This window comes from Amblyomma mixtum, chromosome 8 (assembly GCF_055824585.1).
Source record: "Amblyomma mixtum isolate Tamu chromosome 8, ASM5582458v1, whole genome shotgun sequence".
Lineage (NCBI taxonomy): Eukaryota > Metazoa > Arthropoda > Arachnida > Ixodida > Ixodidae > Amblyomma > Amblyomma mixtum.
The window spans coordinates 39,036,633-39,056,616 of NC_143019.1; the positions used below are offsets into that span (position 1 = coordinate 39,036,633).

The 19,984-nt window shown below is 50.0% G+C and overlaps 1 protein-coding gene across 1 annotated transcript in view; it reads right to left on the reverse strand.

Moving 5' to 3' along the window:
- The window catches only part of LOC149332147 (uncharacterized), a 234,507-nt gene that overhangs the window by 47,264 nt on the left and 167,259 nt on the right, over nt 1–19,984 (reverse strand). The window lies entirely within an intron of this gene.

Below are 19,984 nucleotides of genomic sequence, written 5' to 3' on the forward strand. Positions count from 1 at the left end.
GGCCCAGCCAAGACAACGATGTGCCAGCACAATCGTCAAACGTCCTTCTCAACGAATTCCAAGTGATGGATGAAGACGACTTCGGAGACGCCGACTTGGGAAGTGAGGACGAGATCCCGTCCGACTCCTCGTCGAAGCCAGCCGGGTACAACAACGATGCCAGCTGGGAGCTTGTACAATCCAAGCGCCAGAGAAAACATCAAAGGCGAAAGGAACGCGAAGGCACGGGAACCGGCCCGGACGCCAATCCTCAAGACGGAAAATTGCCGGGTGATGCGACCGGCTGCAACAAGTATGGATCAAGGGAGCAGAGCAGGCCTAGGCGAAGAATGCCGCCACTCCCCAGAAGCGACTACAAGATCATTATTCGACCCAAGAAAGGACTCATGGTGAAGTCCCTCACCACCCACCAAGTAGCGCGCGCAATTGTCATGGCGTGCGGCCAGCAATGTAAGGACGAGGACCTACTTGTAAGGCTTCGCACCGGATCCAATATCATTATCGTTAGCACTCCGCACGAGCAAACGGCTCAGCTAGTGCGGCACATTACCCGTCTCAAATTCGACGGAAAGCCTTATGATGTAAACGCTTACGTGGCAGCACCGGAAGACGTCCTGCGCGGCGTGATCCACGGTGTAGAGCCAGGTACCCCTCCCGAAGAACTTAAAGCACACCTACGGGTCAGAACTCAAGGAGTGACCATACTTCAGGCAAGGATGCTCGGAAAATCCAAGACGGCAGTGCTCACGTTCGACGGCCCAGTCTTGCCGAAATTCGTCATTTATTACGGAGGTGAAGTACCATGCTACCAGTACCGCCCCACTAGGCAAGTGTGTTACGTCTGCTTCCAGCAAGGACACCGTTCCGACGTGTGCCCCACACCGAACATTATTGTGTGCGGACTGTGTGGAGTTTCAAACCCGCCCGCCGACCACGAGTGCACGCCCAAGTGCATAATCTGTGGCGAGGCACACCGGACCGGATCCAAGGAGTGCCGAGAGAGATTGAAAAAAGCCAGGCCAGAACCCACAGGAGAAAGAGGACGGAGCGACCAACGCGGGCGACCACCCAAGCGATGGCTCAGCTCAGAGGGAGAGACATCGAGGAGCCGATCGAGGTCCAACTCCTTCCCGCCTCTACCACCAGCAGGCCCACAGGAGGGGGAGAAGCAAGAGAAAAAGAAAAAGAAGAAGGTTTCCCAGACAAGCGGCAGCAAGGTGAGCTGGGCTTCTACCACTGCTTCGCACTCGGTAGGAAAGGGTAGTAACATAGACAACACAAACAACAAAGACAGTCGCGTCACAGAACCGAAGGACGCGAACAGCGATGCGCTCAGACGCGAGCTAGAACTCGCTCGAATCAAACAAAACGAGCTCGAACGCAAAGTTGAGGAACTCACAAAAACACTAAAGGACCAACAGCGGGAACTCGACACGACTAGAGCCCTTCCAAAACAACAACCACAGGCATCGAATGAAGGAGACCTTGAAACACGAATGCAACAGATGATGCAGCAGATGATGCAGGATATCATGGAGCAAATCCAATCGCAAATGCAACAGATGCAAGTACAATTCCAAGGGCAGATCGCAGAGATCAGAAGCGCTTTTCGAAAACAAAAACATACCGAAAACATTAGGGAAAAAGCGTACAACCGTCCAGCGCTAACAGCTTTCGCAAGCGAACAAGGCAACAGAAGTGACGCGTAAACATGATCAATACGTATCGGCAAGAACAAGAACACTTAGATATTTGGCAATGGAACTGCAGAGGCTACCGCAAAAAGCAGGCCCTTTTAAAACAATATATAAACACACAACTGACACCTCCTGATGTAATTGCGCTCCAAGAGACTGGAATCAAGCCGACCTTACAAGGGTACGAGGTTTACGAGAGTAAAAACGAAGGTAAAGCGGCCGTCCTAGTCAGCAAAACCATTACCGCCATCAGGCACGATACCATCGCCGACACCGACATCGAGCACGCGCTTGTTGAAATTATTCCGAAAAAGCGACAGGGAAGCAGCACGTTCTTACTTAACGTGTACAGCCCGCCGAGACAAAGAAAAGCCAAACTCTTCGAACTGTTCTATGGAGCGCACAAGCTGGCCAAAAAAAATGCACTCATCATCGTAGGAGATTTCAACGCCATGGACAGGAGTTGGGGATACCAGAAACAAGACATCAAGGGAAGAACATTAGTGGAAGTAGCGGAGTACTTTGGCTGCAGTCTAATCACAGATCCTGCGACCCCCACGAGAATCGGAAATAGCGTGAGCACGGACACATGCCCGGACCTCACCTTCGTAAGGAAGAGCAGGGAGTCACAGTGGGAAAACATGATGGAAAATCTAGGCAGCGATCACTTTATCCTCCGGACACGAATAGCATCCGACACCATAAGACGCCAGATTGGACAGGCGAAAATCACTGACTGGAACGCGTTTCGCGGGGCTTGCAACAAATCTGAAGGCGGTATCCAATCACTGGAGGAATGGAGCGGCATGCTGAGAGAAACGCGACAACGATGCACAAAAAGTCTAAGGAGAACGACAGCAACGCCTGAAGTAGACGCCCACCTCCTCAGACTATGGGAAGCGAGACGCAGTCTCACCAAAAGATGGCGGAAGCAAAAACACAACAGGAAACTAAAACTAAAGATAGCAGAAATTACGGCAAAGGCGGAAGAATATGCGATGCAACTCGCGAAACAAAATTGGGAACAACTCAGCGACTTGCTTAGGGGAACTCTAGGCACGGCCAGAACCTGGAATCTCTTAAGAGCACTAATCGATCCGACCAAAATAAAATCAGAAAACAATAAAGCCATCCACAGGTTCATCCACTCCTTCGAGGGATCAGACATCACCCTACTGGAGAAGGCACGAGAAAAATGTTTCGGCGATCACAACCCCCCGCGATACCAAGGAACGTATCAAGGAGCCGAAAACGAGAAACTCGACCGCCCCATAACTGTGGAAGAGGTTTACGCGGCCATAAGAAACACCACCAGAAACACGGCAGCCGGAGCGGACAGAATCGACAACGCCCTAATCCGCAACCTGAGCGACGACCTCATACAAGAGCTCGTCAGCTTTCTTAACAAACATTGGGAGGCGGAGACGGTTCCCGAAGATTGGAAACACGCCGAAGTAATAATGATACCTAAACCTGGTAAAAAGCTACAAATTGAAAACCTCAGGCCCATATCACTCACGTCGTGCCTTGGCAAACTTTACGAACGGGTGGTAACTTTAAGACTGCAAAATTACATGGAAGACAACGACTGTGTACCACATACCATGTTCGGCTTCAGAGCGAAGCTCTCGACGCAGGACGTTCTCCTCCAAATACAAGAAGATGTCCTGCGAAACGTACCTCGGACGGGAGAAAATGTCATAATGGCCCTGGACATCAAAGGGGCATTCGATAACGTCAGCCACGAAGCGATCCTTACGGGCCTAGACAAGCTGGATTGCGGGCGCAGAATCCACGGCTTCGTCAAAGCCTTCCTGTCCGACAGAACTGCCACCATCGGCATAGGAGACCTTCGATCGGACAAAATTCGCACTCCAAATAAGGGAACACCCCAAGGGTCAGTTATCTCCCCCTTACTTTTCAACATAGCTATGATAGGCCTAGCTCGAAAACTAGAGAACATCGAAGGCATCAGGCATGCAATGTATGCTGACGATATAACAGTCTGGACAAACACGGGTTGTCTCGGAGAGAAGGAAGAAAGGCTACAGCAAGCGGCCTCTTGTGTAGAGCAATACCTCGCAGAAAGAGGACTCGCATGCTCGACCGAGAAATCGGAACTGCTGAGAGTCTGGAGAGGCAAGCAAAACCGGACCGTCCCAACCAACGAGGACCTAAAACTCAACGTCTACCTTGACGGGACACCCATACCCGAAAAGACAACAATAAGAATTTTAGGCATGTGGGTTCAATCCAACCAGCGCAGTACTCACACTTTTACCCTGCTCAAAGCAACAACACTACAAGTCTCACGCATGATCACCCGCATCACCAACAGGCGACATGGCATGCGTGAAGAGGACACACTCAAACTAGTCAGAACCCTTGTAGTTAGTAGAATCACGTACAGCCTACCCTACCAGTGCCTCAACAAAAACGAAATACAACAAGCGGATGCCCTGCTACGCAAAGCGTATAAGACAGCGCTCCGACTTCCGCGCAACACGTCAACCGAAAAACTCATGGCCCTGGGATTACATAACACCTTTGAGGAGCTACGAGAGGCGCAGCTTGAGTCGCAAAAACTCAGGCTGTTGCAGACAACGACTGGAAGAGCGCTCCTGCAGAGGCTCGGATACCGCGAGCAGATGCGAGAAATGACGAGGACGGCAACGATCCCCGACGAGCTTCGCAAGACCCTCAAGGTAGCGCCAATACCAAAAAACATGGATCCCAACCTCCATCGAGGCAGAAGAGAAGCGAGGGCCGACTTCATCGAAAGAACATACGCTCCTCAAGCCACGACCGTGTATGCAGACGCGTCTTGGAGAGGAGGAGACACCAAAATCGCTGTGGCGGCGGTGGTCGATTCGTCTTTACGCGAAATGACCAGCGCGTCTCTCCGAGGCTGCACAGCTGCAGAGTCCGAGGAAGTAGCCGTTGCTCTAGCGGTGGCGGAGGGCTATAGAACCGGGCGGTCGCTAACAATACTCACCGACTCTCAAACAGCCTGCCGAAATTACATGAATGGCAGGATAGGTCGTCACGCGCTCCGTATACTCCTCGCAGCGAGCGACAGAATTAAAAACCAGGAAGAACAAAGCGACAAGATCCCACACAAAATTGTGTGGGTACCGGGGCACACGGGGGTGGCAGGGAACCAAGAGGCCGACAGGATAGCTCGAGGATACATTACTTTCCGAGCATCCGATGAGCCCGCGGAACTCGCGCCAGCACCCAGGGATTACTCGGCCATACTACAAAACTACAGAGGCAGAAGATTGCGGTATCCCCCACCGCACAAATCTCTCAGCAGAGAGGAAGCTGTCACTTGGAGACAATTACAAACAGGCTCTTTCCCAAACCTACATATACTAAACAAAATGCACCCTACCATATACGCGGACAAATGTCCCTGGTGCGACGGAAAACCTACTCTCTATCACATCACATGGGCCTGCCAAAAGATAGACGTGGTCCCCAAAATACAAAACCCGAGTGCGGAGCAGTGGGAGACTCTTCTGTCCAGCGACCGCTGTGAAGACCAAGAAGGTCTGGTACAGCGAGCTCAACGGGCGGCAGTGGCCAGCGGAGCCCTGGACTGAGGGCACCCGACCACTGATTAGAGGCGGACGACTTCGACAGAGAAGACTCCTGGGGGTAAAATCAAGGAGAAAACGTCTCTGAAGATGCTCCCAAACCGCAGGAAAAAGGACTAGAGTAAAATAAAGTTTTTCCTTCCTTCCTTCCTCATATGGCGACGATGGCTAATGGCGCAATATTAGTTGGACATTGCTAACGCTTGGTACTCATACGCTGCCTCGGCGTTTTGCTCTTTTTCCCCCATTTGCGACCGTGTTCGTAGTAAAGACGATTAATCATTGAAAAGCGTAAAAAGGCCGGGCAAGAAATTTCGTACCAATCGGGTCATTAATAGCGATAGTAGTACCAGTAGTAGTAGAAGACGTTTATTCAATGGCATAATTAACAGGCCGAGCATGTCGACCGCTGGGCGACCAGAAGTCGCTGTTCTTCTTTTCCTTCAGCTCCAAGCTAATCGAGCCAGGTGGTGATGGATAGAGAAAAGGGGGGGGGGGGGGGTAGGGACCCGACTGCTGAGCATCCGGGCAATAGAAGAGGCAATGGGCTAGGTCCGCATAGATACAGGGGCAGTTGGGACAGGAAGGGTACGATCGATAGCGATAGAGAAAGAGGCGAGACGGGGTGATGACTGCATTCATTTCAACGTGCCGAAGAAAGCGAGCCTCCGGCACTGTGAGTGATGGATGAGGGGGAGGGTAAAGGCGTTTGTCGAGGCGGAGCTCGAGGTAGACCTCTTTTATGGTGCGGCGAAGGGTGAGTCTCCCACCGTCCTCCGAGGGCTTGGGCCAGGGTATCAACGGTGCCCGGAAAAGTGTGTCACGGGCGAGCTGATGAGCCAGCTCATTGCCGTCAATCCCTGAATGCCCAGGGACCCAGCGGAGGAAAATAATGGAAGGGTGCAGTGCGGAGACCACTCGTTCGACCTCCTGTTGGAAAGAAGGGGTTAGGGTGCGTTTCTGTATGTGGTGTATAGCGGCTTGTAAATCTGAAAAGTCTGTGTGCTCTTGCAGAGAGGGAAGGAGGGCAAATGACTGGAGGGCATGCGCAATGGCGAGCACTTCGAGAGACAATGCGTCCGGAGGGCGTAGATACGGCCCGCTGGTGTGGATTTCAGCAGCGGGGAGATGGGGATGCTACAGGACGTAGCCGCAGGAACCTCGAGGAGCCACGAAGGAGGCATCCGTGTAGGCTACACCCTGGGTATCAAACTGAGGGGTGTGGTGCTGCGCGGCCGCATGACGACGGCCGGCGTGCAAGACGGGGGCATATTGATCGAGAGGGGGAGGATACGAAGATTGGGACCCGGGGTGGGAATGGGAGAGGTAAACGGAGAGATTGGAATGGGCGAGATACCCGCTTCAGTCAATAACCACTGACCCTGACGGGTAAGAGAAAGCCGGGCAAGCTGTGAGTAACGATGGAGACTGAGAAGAGAACGCATAGGATGGAAGAGGCCTGTGGCAAATAGCTTAGCGGTAGAGGTAGTGATAGGGAGGTTGAGAGCTGCCTTGTAGAGCCCACAAGGGCAGTCTGGAGAGCGTTAAGCTGAGGCTGAGTGAAGGAAGCGTAGGGTGCGAAGTACAAGACCTTGTTGAGGGCCAGCGCGTGGGAAACTCAGCACACATGAGCCTCGTGGAGACAGCGTCGAATGACCACGCGCCGCAGGAGGTGGGTTACCGAGTGGCATGTGGTGACAGCGTGGTGGAGGGCTTGCACATTCTTGGCCGCATGCAAAGGGAAGCCAAGAACCTTGCACTGCGTGACGACAGGAATGGGAGAGCCAGAAAAGTAGAGAGAGACACAACCATTTCTTCTCTCCACCTTTCTGGTCGTTAGTTAATTTATTAAAGCGAAAAAGCCGCCTAAAAGGGGCTTTGTCGCGGCCTGAGTGGCGCGAAATTTGAATCGCCGGAAGTGTCATGCCACGTGTCGCCGCCACGTGACCTATCAGGTGATTGGCGCACGTGACCGGAAAGGTGAGCGTAGCCAAAGCGCAGCGCGGAATTTCAATATCCGTAATGAGCACCGAGGTGAAACGATGGGGGCTTTGGAGTTAATCGAAATCTAATCAACAATAACTAATTATAGAAGGCCAGCAGTAAATGAAGACGAATTGAGGTGCATTACAGTCAATTAAGTTGAACTACTTATAAATTAAGGTGAATTAATGTGGATATAATGGGACTAAATGATACATTGAAATCAAAAGTGAATGATAGTAAATCAATTGCGAATTAAATGAATCGATTCCGGATTAAATTAATTAAGGGTTAAACAATTGCAATAATTGTTAATGGTGTCAAAATTGTGAATTAAGTGAGAATGGAATGTATTAATTCTGAATTAAATGTTAGTTAATTATACCGTAAGGTGCATTAACTGTGGTTTAGGTGCATTATGTGATTCGATTCTCAGACGCGACGTCACATCGACATAGAGGCGAAGAGGAGCAATTAAGAGTCTTGCTTTCGCATTACTCCAATGCGGCTTCCGCAGCGCCCTCTAACGTTTTCACTGCTCTTCTTTCCGCATATTTTTTCCCCTGTCAGTTTCACAACACGTCACACACACTGTGTCCGTTGGCCCCTTAGGTGTCTTTTTCTGCGCGCAACAAACCTTTCAGCTGGCTCTCACCTGTTTTCTTGCTTTCATAAAACGTCCTCGCTATTAGAGTCACCTTGCGTTGTCATTGAAGCTTTGTACTTTCAGTCATTAGGACGGTCAGTTATGGCCCCCAATCTCGCCTGACTATCGCTACTAAAGTCTTGGAATTTGTAATGAAACTCGTTTGCACTTCGCTGATTGCGATTGTTCGGTATTGTCTAGAGGAGCAGTGTTTCTGAAAAGTGGAGCATTTCTTCTTATGTAACAGATATATTCAAAATGCGTACACAACACAGGACATCTTTCTGATTGCGATTGTTCGGTATTGTCTAGAGGAGCAGTGTTTCTGAAAAGTGGAGCATTTCTTCTTATGTAACAGATATATTCAAAATGCGTACACAACACAGGACATCTTTCTGATTGCGATTGTTCGGTATTGTCTAGAGGAGCAGTGTTTCTGAAAAGTGGAGCATTTCTTCTTATGTAACAGATATATTCAAAATGCGTACACAACACAGGACATCTTTCTGTTTGTACAAACTGCACTGTGCAGTTGTTGAAACGGTAGCGACTTGTTTTTTACAGCGTTAGCTCTTAAATTGGCATTGTCTTCTAAATAGGTGTGCAGCTCACTGCACACAGTTGAAATGGAAACTTATTCTATCCTGCATCTCAAAAGTACAACGTCACAGCCACTGTGAAGTAGTCCAATCGTTGTCACGACCCTGTTTTGGAGCTCAAGGTCGCGTTGATATGAAACACATGGTCACTAAAGTGGGGCCAGTGGGTGGTACAATTGGTACAAAGATTGTGGACAACCCAATTGCCGTAGAATGTTGGGAGTGCATCAAACGATTGAGCGCGTCGCGGAGTATAAGATCTTTAGTCGAATCAAAGCGTAGCGCATCATAGGGATTTGCACCGACGACCTTTGGTTCCCCAAACAATGACTTTTTGAAACTACAAGCGTCCATTACTGCCAAACTAATTGACGTAGTAAATTCGAAGTGGTGTCAATTGTTGTAGTACATACGAAGTGGTGTCAAACGATGTCTTCTTGCGCTGTAAAAAAGTAGATATCCGGATATAACGAAAAATGTGTACTGCATATAGCTAAGATGTCTAATGTTGCAATATTCATTCGATATTGCTAACGCTCGATCCTCGTGCGTTGTCTGAGCGCTTTGCTCTTTTTCTCCATTTGGGTCCGTGTTCGGAGTGACGGCGATTTATTGAAAGAAGTGGAATTGCGCCAGGAAGTGTAACGGGTCTCAGGATGGCATGCATCTAGCCCCTCCGTGCATTGTGTGCTGAAGCCCAAAGGATACGCTACATGCACTAAAACAAAGCCATGTCTGCAGTCCTGCCTCTACGTATACATTCGCCTGCTTAACGCTGCTACGCATAATGAATCCAGACTCTGCAGGTAACTATTCCCGCAATAGGTTGCGCATTCGGCCATGATGCGGCTGTTTGTCGCGCATGGGCTGCAAGTAGCGACTCTGTTCCTAAGAAAAAAATCTCTGCCTCTCCCGTAAACGAGAGTACAGTAAGCATGAAATGTTTACGGGCCTAATGTCATCTCGGTGGACACCCGAACCGCACCGTACAGGAAGGGAGGAACGCCACCACCCGTTCAGCGCGATGCCTTGCCATTTGAACGCAAGGTTTTAAGCATGAAATGCTTTTAGCTCCCGTTGTCGGCAGTGTGGTGACGTCACGCCGAGACCGAGCGCCAACATCCGGGCACTGAAATCCACTCATCCGGGCACTGAAATCCACTCATCCGGGCACTGATATCCACTCATCCGGGCACTGAATTCCAGTCATCCGGGCACTGAAATCCAGTCATCCGGGCACTGAACTCCAGTCATCCGGGTTCTGAAACGAGAACATCCGGGCACCGTACGAGACTTAGCGAGATTTAACGAGACTCTCTAAGCCCTCCTACGCGACCGGCATGCAAGCGCCGGTTGGTCTCCAAACGAGACAAAAAATAACTGCTGCCAGTGCCTTCTCAATGTTTATCAAGATATCAGCGGAGCTGTGGGTTTGATAATGCACGGAATTATAATTTCCGATTTCTAATAACGCGTGCAAAAAGCACATAAATGCCACGTTGCACTTCGTTGTCGTACGTGATCCGGGGGAGAAGCGCTGCGTTCAAAGGGCAAGGCATTGCGCCGAACGGGTGGTGGCGCTCCTCCCTTCCTTTACGGTGTGGTTCGGGTGTCCACCGAGATGGCAGAGAATTACTGCGCCATTTCCTTTCATAAAAAACCTTGCGTTCAAATGGCAAGGCATCGCGCTGAACGGGTGGTGGCGTTCCTCCCTTCCTGTACGGTGCGGTTCGGGTGTCCACCAAGATGACATTAGGCCCGTAAACATTTCATGCTTACTCTACTCTCGTTTACGGGAGAGGCAGAGATTTTAAGCATTAAATGCTTTTAGCCCCCGTTGTCGGCAGTGTGGTGACGTCACGCCGAGACCGAGAGCCATCATCCGGGCACTGAATTCCAGTCATCCGGGCACTGAATTCCAGTCATCCGGGCACTGAAATCCACTCATCCGGGCACTGAAATCCAGTCATCCGGGCACTGAAATCCAGTCATCCGGGCACTGAATTCCAGTCATCCGGGCACTGAATTCCAGTCATCCGGGCTCTGAAACGAGAACATCCGGGCACCGTACGAGACTTAACGAGATTTAACGAGACTCTCTAAGCCCTCCTACGCGACCGGCATGCAAGCAACGGTTGGTCTCCAAACGAGTCACAAAAAATAACTGCTGCCAGTGCCTTCTCAATGTTTATCAAGATATCAGTCGCGCTGTGCGTTTGATAATGCACGGAATTATAATTTCCGATTTTTGAGGAAAGGAAATGGCGCAGTAATTCTCTGCCATCTCGGTGGACACCCGAACCGCACCGTAATGGAAGGGAGGAACGCCACCACCCGTTCGGCGCGATGCCTTGCCCTTTGAACGCAGCGCTTTCCCCCGGGCCCCTGTGCGCCTGCGCGGCTTTGCTTCGATGCGCGAAGCCCCTAAGAGATCACGTATGGCAACGAAGTGTATCGTGGCATTTATGTGCTTTTTGCATGCGTTATTAGAAATCGGCAATTATAAGTCCGTGCATTATCAAACGCACAGCTCCACTGATATCTTGATAAACATTGAGAAGGCACTGGCAGCAGTTATTTTTTGTCTCGTTTGGAGACCAACCGGCGCTTGCATGCCGGTCGCGTAGGAGGGCTTAGAGAGTCTCGTTAAATCTCGTTAAGTCTCGTACGGTGCCCGGATGTTCTCGTTTCAGAGCCCGGATGAGTGGATTTCAGTGCCCGGATGACTGGAATTCAGTGCCCGGATGAGTGGATTTCAGTGCCCGGATGACTGGAATTCAGTGCCCGGATGACTGGATTTCAGTACCCGGATCACTGGATTTCAGTGCCCGGATGACTGGATTTCAGTGCCCGGATGAGTGGATTTCAGTGCCCGGATGATGGCTCTCGGTCTCGGCGTGACGTCACCACACTGCCGACAACGGGGGCTAAAAGCATTTCATGCTTAAAATTGGTGGACGCTTAAGCTTCGCCTTTAAGAGTAGAACGCGACAGCGTGTCGCAGCCTGCCGGCGCGACGCCTAGCCCGTTGGACAAATCGCTCGGAGTCGCTAGACCTCTCAACAAACCCGATGCCACGAACGTCAGCATAGCTTCCGCGCCGAACGGACAGGCAGCAAGCCACAAGCTTCGTGCTGAACGCGCTTTGGATGTGCGCATTGGTGTTCGCCGCTCACCGCATGATTCCTGCGTCCTCACACGGCGCCACTGCGCCCGAATGAGATCTGTTCGGGCAGTGGCGTACATTACTTGGAAGAGGAGGAGGAGGAGGAAGAAGTGGTTTTAGTGGGCGCCGCCTGATGGCGCTACGTGCGCGCCCAAGGGAGGAAAAGTAGCGGAAACGAATTTGCTACTCGCTTAACTTGAAAAGATCCCCAGTTGCTCGAAATTATTCCGAAGACCTCCACTACGACACCTCTTTCTCTCTTTCTTCTTTCACTCCCGCCTTCCTTCCTTCCCTTACGGCGCGGTTCAGGTGTCCACCGAGGTATGCGAGACAGATACTCCACCTTGTATTTTCCTCAAAAACCAATTTACCAATTTATATCGATCCCCAGGTGGTATCCGCCGCGGTGGCTCAGTAGTTAAGGCGTTAGTCTACTGAGTCGGAGTCCCCAGGTTCGAACCCGACCACGGCGGCCGCGTTTCGATCCACGCAAAAGGCGCCCTGTGCGGTGTCAGTACACGTTTAAGATCTCCAGGAGGTCAAAATTATTCCACAGCCCGCCACTACGCCACCTCTTTGTTCTTTAATCCCTCCTTTATCCCTTCTCTTACAGCGCGGTTCGGGCGTCCACCCAGATTTGAGACAATTGCTGCAGTGTTTTCTTTCCCTAAAAACCAATTTAAAATTTTCTCCGCAGTTTTATGCACTGCGTCTCGTTAAACTCGTGCCGCAGGGAAGGCTCCGCATCTCCAAATTGCGGTTGGCTAACGTCTCAGGTGTATGTAGCCAATCGCATGTTCTATATTCCCGACGCTGGGCGGTTAATGGCAAGACGAGGTGCATTGATTTCGGTGCCTGCTGGCTTCACTTTCTTCACGTTATATAATACGCATAGAGGACGGAGCGACCAACGCGGGCGACCACCCAAGCGATGGCTCAGCTCAGAGGGAGAGACATCGAGGAGCCGATCGAGGTCCAACTCCTTCCCGCCTCTACCACCAGCCGGCCCACAGGAGGGGGAGAAACAAGAGAAAAAGAAAAAGAAGAAGCTTTCCCAGACAAGCGGCGGCAAGGTGAGCTGGGCTTCTACCACTGCTTCGCACTCGGTAGGAAAGGGTAGTGACATAAACAACACAAACAACAAAAACAGTCGTGTCACAGAACCGAAGGACGCGAACAGCGATGCGCTCAGACGCGAGCTAGAACTCGCTCGAATCAAACAAAACGAGCTCGAACGCAAAGTTGAGGAACTCACAAAAACACTAAAGGAACAACAGCGGGAACTCGACACGGCTAGAGCCCTTCCAAAACGACAACCACAGGCATCGAACGAAGGAGACCTTGAAACACGAATGCAACAGATGATGCAGCAGATGATGCAGGATATGATGCAGCAAATCCAATCGCAAATGCAACAGATGCAAGTACAATTCCAAGGGCAAATCTCAGAGATGAGAAGCGCTTTTCGAAAACAAAAACATACCGAGAACATTAGGGAAAGGGCGTACAACCGTCCAGCGCTAACAGCTTTCGCAAGCGAACAAGGCAACAGCAGTAACGCGTAAACATGATCAATACGTATCGGCAAGAACAAGAATACTTAGATATTTGGCAATGGAACTGCAGAGGCTGCCGCAAAAAGCAGGCCCTCTTAAAACAATATATAAACACACAACTCACACCTCCTGATGTAATTGCGCTCCAAGAGACCGGAATCAAGCCGACCTTACAAGGGTACGAGGTTTACGAGAGTCAAAACGAAGGTAAAGCGGCCGTCCTAGTCAGCAAAAGCATTACCGCCATCAGGCACGATACCATCGCCGACACCGACGTTGAACACGCGCTTGTTGAACTTATTCCGAAAAAGCGAAAGGGACGCAGCACGTTCTTACTGAACGTGTACAGCCCGCCGAGACAAAGAAAAGCCAAACTCTTCGAACTGTTTTATGGAGCGCACAAGCTGGCCAAAGAAAATGCACTGATCATCGTAGGAGATTTCAACGCCATGGACAGGAGTTGGGGATACCAGAAACAAGACATCAAGGGAAGGACATTAGTGGAAGTAGCGGAATACTTTGGGTGCAGTCTAATCACAGATCCTGCGACCCCCACGAGAATCGGGAATAGCGTGAGCACGGACACATGCCCGGACCTCACCTTCGTAAGGAACAGCAGGGAGTCACAGTGGGAAAACGTGATGGAAAATCTAGGCAGCGATCACTTTATCCTCCGGACACGAATAGCATCCGACACCATAAGACGCCAGATTGGACAGGCGAAAATCACTGACTGGAACGCGTTTCGCGGGGCTTGCAACAAATCTGAAGGCGGTATCCAATCACTGGAGGAATGGAGCGGCATGCTGAGAGAAACGCGACAACGATGCACAAAAAGTCTAAGGAGAACGACAGCAACGCCTGAAGTAGACGCCCACCTCCTCAGACTATGGGAAGCGAGACGCAGTCTCACCAAAAGATGGCGGAAGCAAAAACACAACAGGCAACTAAAACTAAAGATAGCAGAAATTACGGCAAAGGCGGAAGAATACGCGATGCAACTCGCGAAACAAAATTGGGAACAACTCAGCGACTCACTTAGGGGAACTCTAGGCACGGCCAGAACCTGGAATCTCTTAAGAGCACTAATCGATCCGACCAAAATAAAATCAGAGAACAATAAAGCCATCCAGCGGTTCATCCACTCCTTCGAGGGATCAGACATCGCCCTACTGGAGAAGGCACGAGAAAAATGTTTCGGCGATCACAACCCCCCGCGATACCAAGGAACGTATCGAGGAGCCGAAAACGAGAAACTCGACCGCCCCATAACTGTGGAAGAAGTTTACGCGGCAATAAGAAACACCACCAGAAACACAGCAGCCGGAGCGGACAGAATCGACAACGCCTTAATCCGCAACCTGAGCGACGACCTCATACAAGAGCTCGTCACCTTTCTTAACAAACATTGGGAGGCGGAGACGGTTCCCGAAGATTGGAAACACGCCGAAGTAATAATGATACCTAAACCTGGTAAAAAGCTACAAATTGAAAACCTCAGGCCTATATCACTCACGTCGTGCCTTGGCAAGCTTTACGAACGGGTTGTAACTTTCAGACTGCAAAATTACATGGAAGACAACGACTGTGTACCACATACCATGTTCGGCTTCAGAGCGAAGCTCTCGACGCAGGACGTTCTCCTCCAAATACAAGAAGATGTCCTGCGAAACGTACCTCGGACGGGAGAAAATGTCATAATGGCCCTGGACATCAAGGGGGCATTCGATAACGTCAGCCACGAAGCGATCCTTACGGGCCTAGACAACCTGGATTGCGGACGCAGAATCCACGGCTTCGTCAAAGCCTTCCTGTCCGACAGAACTGCCACCATCGGCATAGGAGACCTTCGATCGGAAAAAATTCGCACTCCAAACAAAGGAACACTCCAAGGGTCAGTTATCTCACCCCTACTCTTCAACATAGCTATGATAGGCCTAGCTCGAAAACTACAGAACATCGAAGGCATCAGGCATGCAATGTATGCTGACGATATAACAGTCTGGACAAACACGGGCTGTCTCGGAGAGAAGGAAGAAAGGCTACAACAAGCGGCCTCTTGTGTAGAGCAATACCTCGCAGAAAGAGGACTCGCATGCTCGACCGAGAAATCGGAACTGCTGAGAGTCTGGAGAGGCAAGCAAAACCGGACCGTCCCAACCAACGAGGACCTAAAACTCAACGTCTACCTGGATGGGACGCCCATACCCGAAAAGACAACAATAAGAATTTTGGGCATGTGGGTTCAATCCAACCAGCGCAGTACTCACACTTTTACCCTACTGAAAGCAACAACGCTACAAGTCGCACGCATGATCACCCGCATCACCAACAGGCGACATGGCATGCGTGAAGAAGACACACTAAAACTAGTCAGAAGCCTAGTAGTTGGTCGAATCACGTACAGCCTACCCTACCAGTGCCTCAACAAAAATGAAATCAACAAGCGGATGCCCTGCTACGCAAAGCGTATAAGACAGCGCTCCGACTACCACGCAACACGTCTACAGAAAAATTCATGGCCCTGGGATTACACAACACCTTTGAAGAGCTACGAGGGGCGCAGCTTGAGTCGCAAAAACTCAGGCTGTTGCAAACAACGACAGGAAGAGCGCTCCTGCAGAGGCTCGGATACCGCGAGCAGATGCGATAAATGTCGAGGACGGCAACGATCCCCGACGAGCTTCGCAAGACCCTCAAGGTAGCGTCAATACCAAAAAACATGGATCCCAACCTCCATCGAGGCAGAAGAGAAGCAAGGGCCGAATTCATCGAGAAAACATACGCTCCTCAAGCCACGACCGTGTATAGAGACGCGTCTTGGAGAGGAGGAGATACCAAAATCGCTGTAGCGGCGGTGGTCGATTCGTCTTTACGCGAAATGACCAGCGCGTCTCTCCGAGGCTGCACAGCTGCAGAGTCCGAGGAAGTAGCCGTTGCTCTAGCGGTGGCAGAGGGCTATAGAACCGGGCGGTCACTAACAATACTTACGGACTCTCAAACAGCCTGCCGAAATTACATGAATGGCAGGATAGGTCGTCACGCGCTCCGTATACTCCTCGCAGCGAGTGACAGAATTAAAAACCGGGAAGAACAAAACGACAAGATCCTACACAAAATTGTGTGGGTACCGGGGCACACGGGGGTTGCAGGGAACCGAGAGGCCGACAGGATAGCTCGAGGATACATTACTTTCCGAGCTTCCGACGAGACCGCGGAACTCGCGCCAGCACCCAGGGAATACTCGGCCATACTACAAAACTATAGAGGCAGAAGAATGCGATATCCCCCACCGCACAAATCTCTCAGCAGAGAGGAAGCTGTCACTTGGAGACAATTACAAACAGGCTCTTTCCCAAACCTACATATACTAAACAAAATACACCCTACGATATACACGAACAAATGTCCCTGGTGCGACGAAAAACCTACACTATACCACATCACATGGGCCTGCCAAAACATAGACGTGGTCCCCAAAATACAAAACCCGAGTGCGGAGCAGTGGGAGACTCTGCTGTCCAGCGACCGCTGCGAAGACCAACAAGGTCTGGTACAGCGAGCTCAACGGGCGGCAGTGGCCAGCGGAGCCCTGGACTGAGGGCAACCGACCACTGATTAGAGGCGGACGACTTCGACAGAGAAGGCTCCTGGGGGTAGAACCAAGACGTCTCTGAAGAAGCCCCCAAACCGCAGGAAAAACCATTACTGTAAATAAAGTTTTCCCTTCCTTCCTACAGGAGGCACTTCTGAAACAAACATTTATTTTAGACGTTTCAACCATGGTGCGGTCTTCTGGACTGGTAGCACTGAAGTCCTGAATTGTAGTCCTTGGTAGTCCTGAAGACCACGGTTGAAACTTCGACAATGTCTTTTAGAGGTGCCTACTTCAATCAAAATTTTCCTTGCGGAAGCCAAAAACACCTACCTTGGTAACTATATATTGCGCGCTGCAGTATTGCAATATTGAGCTGTAGTATTGCGTGCTGCAGTAAACAAATTCCCCTCTGCCAAAGATTGGTGTAACTTGCAGCGCAAATAAACAAAACACCGACATTCTTCGCAGGGGCATTGACGGACCCTGCACGGCGCTACAGAGTGCTGCCAAAAATGAAGAAAAGCGCCTGAAGCTCCAGAGTAATCGTTAGGTGGCGCAACCGTCGCCATGGGAACTCGAGAGCAGAGATGGATGAGTCCCCAAAGCAGAGTGTCTGTCTTCGACATATTGCTTGCTCAGCGAGATTTATTGTTGCGCGCTCGAAAGGAAACATGTTGTAAATGGGTGCAGCTCACCACAGATATGGTACGCTTGGGCTTCCATATCTATCCCTGATTATGTTTTTGTTGCTATATAACCTATATTTATGTGTATGTGTCTGTGTGAAGGTGGCCAGCAGTCACCGAAACCAAGAAGCACAAGCAAATATTTCGTTTTTTATCATTTATGATATTTTATAATTATTTTTAGTTTACTTTCTGATAACTTATCAAATATAATATATACAGTGTTAATATTCCAATCACTAAGCCCAAATATTCTTTAAAAATTCCCCAATATGCTACTTGGTTTCGCAGACTATTGGCTTCCTTCATATATATGTCATAACAAGCACCTCATTTGCCTTCCCTGTATATAGAGCCATGCTGTAACACTATAAATCAACAATGTATTTTTTCGACTATAGTGCTGAACAGTGAACGTTACTGGGAAATTATTTGATGCTGTATTACGTATTAGTGCAGAAAAGGTGTCTCGCATGTGGGGACTCGGTCACATTTGCAGGCATTCACCCCAAGGCAGCCTCCATGTTGAATTTGAGATCAAAATCAATCCTGTCTCAGCAACAGTTATATCATGTTAGAGAATTTCGAATAGTTTTCGTGAATTCAATACAAAGACGCCTTCTAGACGCCAGAGTTTTTTCTTGTTTTCAAAAGTACACTGCAATATTTAGATCACTGCCACAGCTGACGCAGGGCAGGGTTAATTGGAAGTCGTTGGGGGAGGCCTTTGTCTTGCAGTGCACGTAGTTAGCCTAATGGTGATGATGGTGAATGTTTAAGTTATCAAGAAAGGTTGGTATAACGACGTTGGTCATGAACACTTCGCGGCACTACCCTTCGCCATAAAAGCAGAACGCTCATTTAGATGACCACGGCCGATGTGGGGCGTAATGTATTCAAAAACTTTGCAAAGAAAAAAACAAGGCCTTAAAAACAAGGAACAAGCCAAAACGTTAATCGCGGAGCATTAATGACCACTGAGCATTTAACGCTGTTTTTGCAAGATAAACGAAATTGGATGGCACGAAACACGCGGCATCGAAAGAGAGTGCGAGCATTCTTCGCGTTTAGCCACAAACGGCTCCCACTGACGTCAGCATATACACCGAAGAAAGACAGCGTGGTATAGACAGGACAACTTCATCTTTGGCATAGAGGTCCGGGGTTCGATCCCCAGTTCCGCCGGGTACCCACCGATGATATAATCGTGCAAGCTTTCCGCTATCCTAGTGCTCGGCTTCGCTAGGGAAATGGGTCTTTGACCCCATACTGAATAGACGAAAACGCTTCGTGCCATCACGCTGTTTGGCCACAGATGACTCGCGCCGTAAAAATTCACCATCATCATCATCATCATCGTAGAGAGGACACGGTAAGACAACCGACGATTGCTCGTCCCAGTCTTTCATTTCGCCCCGTCTCTACCGTGCTGTGTGTCTTAACAGTATGGCTTACCAAGTAGTTCAAAGTTCCAGCTTAGTTAATATAAATATAACACGTCAATGAGCCGACGAGACAGGTTAACAGCTAAGCGTTTGCGCGCCTGCTTGTCCCTCAACTGCTTGAAGGAATTTATTATACAGTCCGTTTGGTTTTGTTTTTTAAAGGGTTCAGCGTACCGCAGCAACTCAGGCTTTGACGGGCGCCGTAGGGGAGGAATCCGGATAATTTCCACCTCCTGGGCTTCTTTAACGTGCACTGACAATGCACAGTGCACGGGCCTCTAGCATTTTGCCTGCATCAAAATGCAGCCGCCGTGGCTGAGATCGAGCCTGCGTCTTTCCGGTCAGCAGCCGCGCACCAAAATAAGTGAGCTACAGCGGCGGCTTTATAGAGTTCGTGATGTTGCGTGCCAGCTCTAGACGAACCGCCATTGCCAAATGAACCATGCAACGTGGTTTGCTTCTGAGCCATATAGTGAAGACCTTGCGGCACTCTGAAAGATCAAACGGTCTCGAAAGGTGAGTATGAGGGTTACTCTTAGCTGACGCAGATTTAGAGTTTGAGGGTGTCCATAAGTACTACCTAATACAACTAAGAAACATACTCCCTGTCTGCTTATATCTAGAAAATACGGTATAGTGCAGCTTTACGCTTGCGACCTCAGGGTCATCCCGCAGTGATGTCCTCGGTGGATCAGGACGTGGTCTGCACCGCATGAGGATTAAGCAGGCAGACTGCGGAGAGAAGCCTTCAGGAGAGGTAGTAAACTTGAAGATTTATTTACATATTTACAGCATAGAAAAGGAGATCGAGAGTCAGGAAAGAAGCTATCGGACACACTCCAGATTGCTGCTTAAATACAGTTGATATTCCCCAGTTACCTAGCTAGGGAATCCCATGCTGGTCGAGCGTCCACTGGGCTTTTAGCCTCTACATAGGCTCCGCCCTCCCCACGTAACCGCGCACATCTCAGAGAAACACGCACTGGCAAGGAAGAATCTTGGCACTATT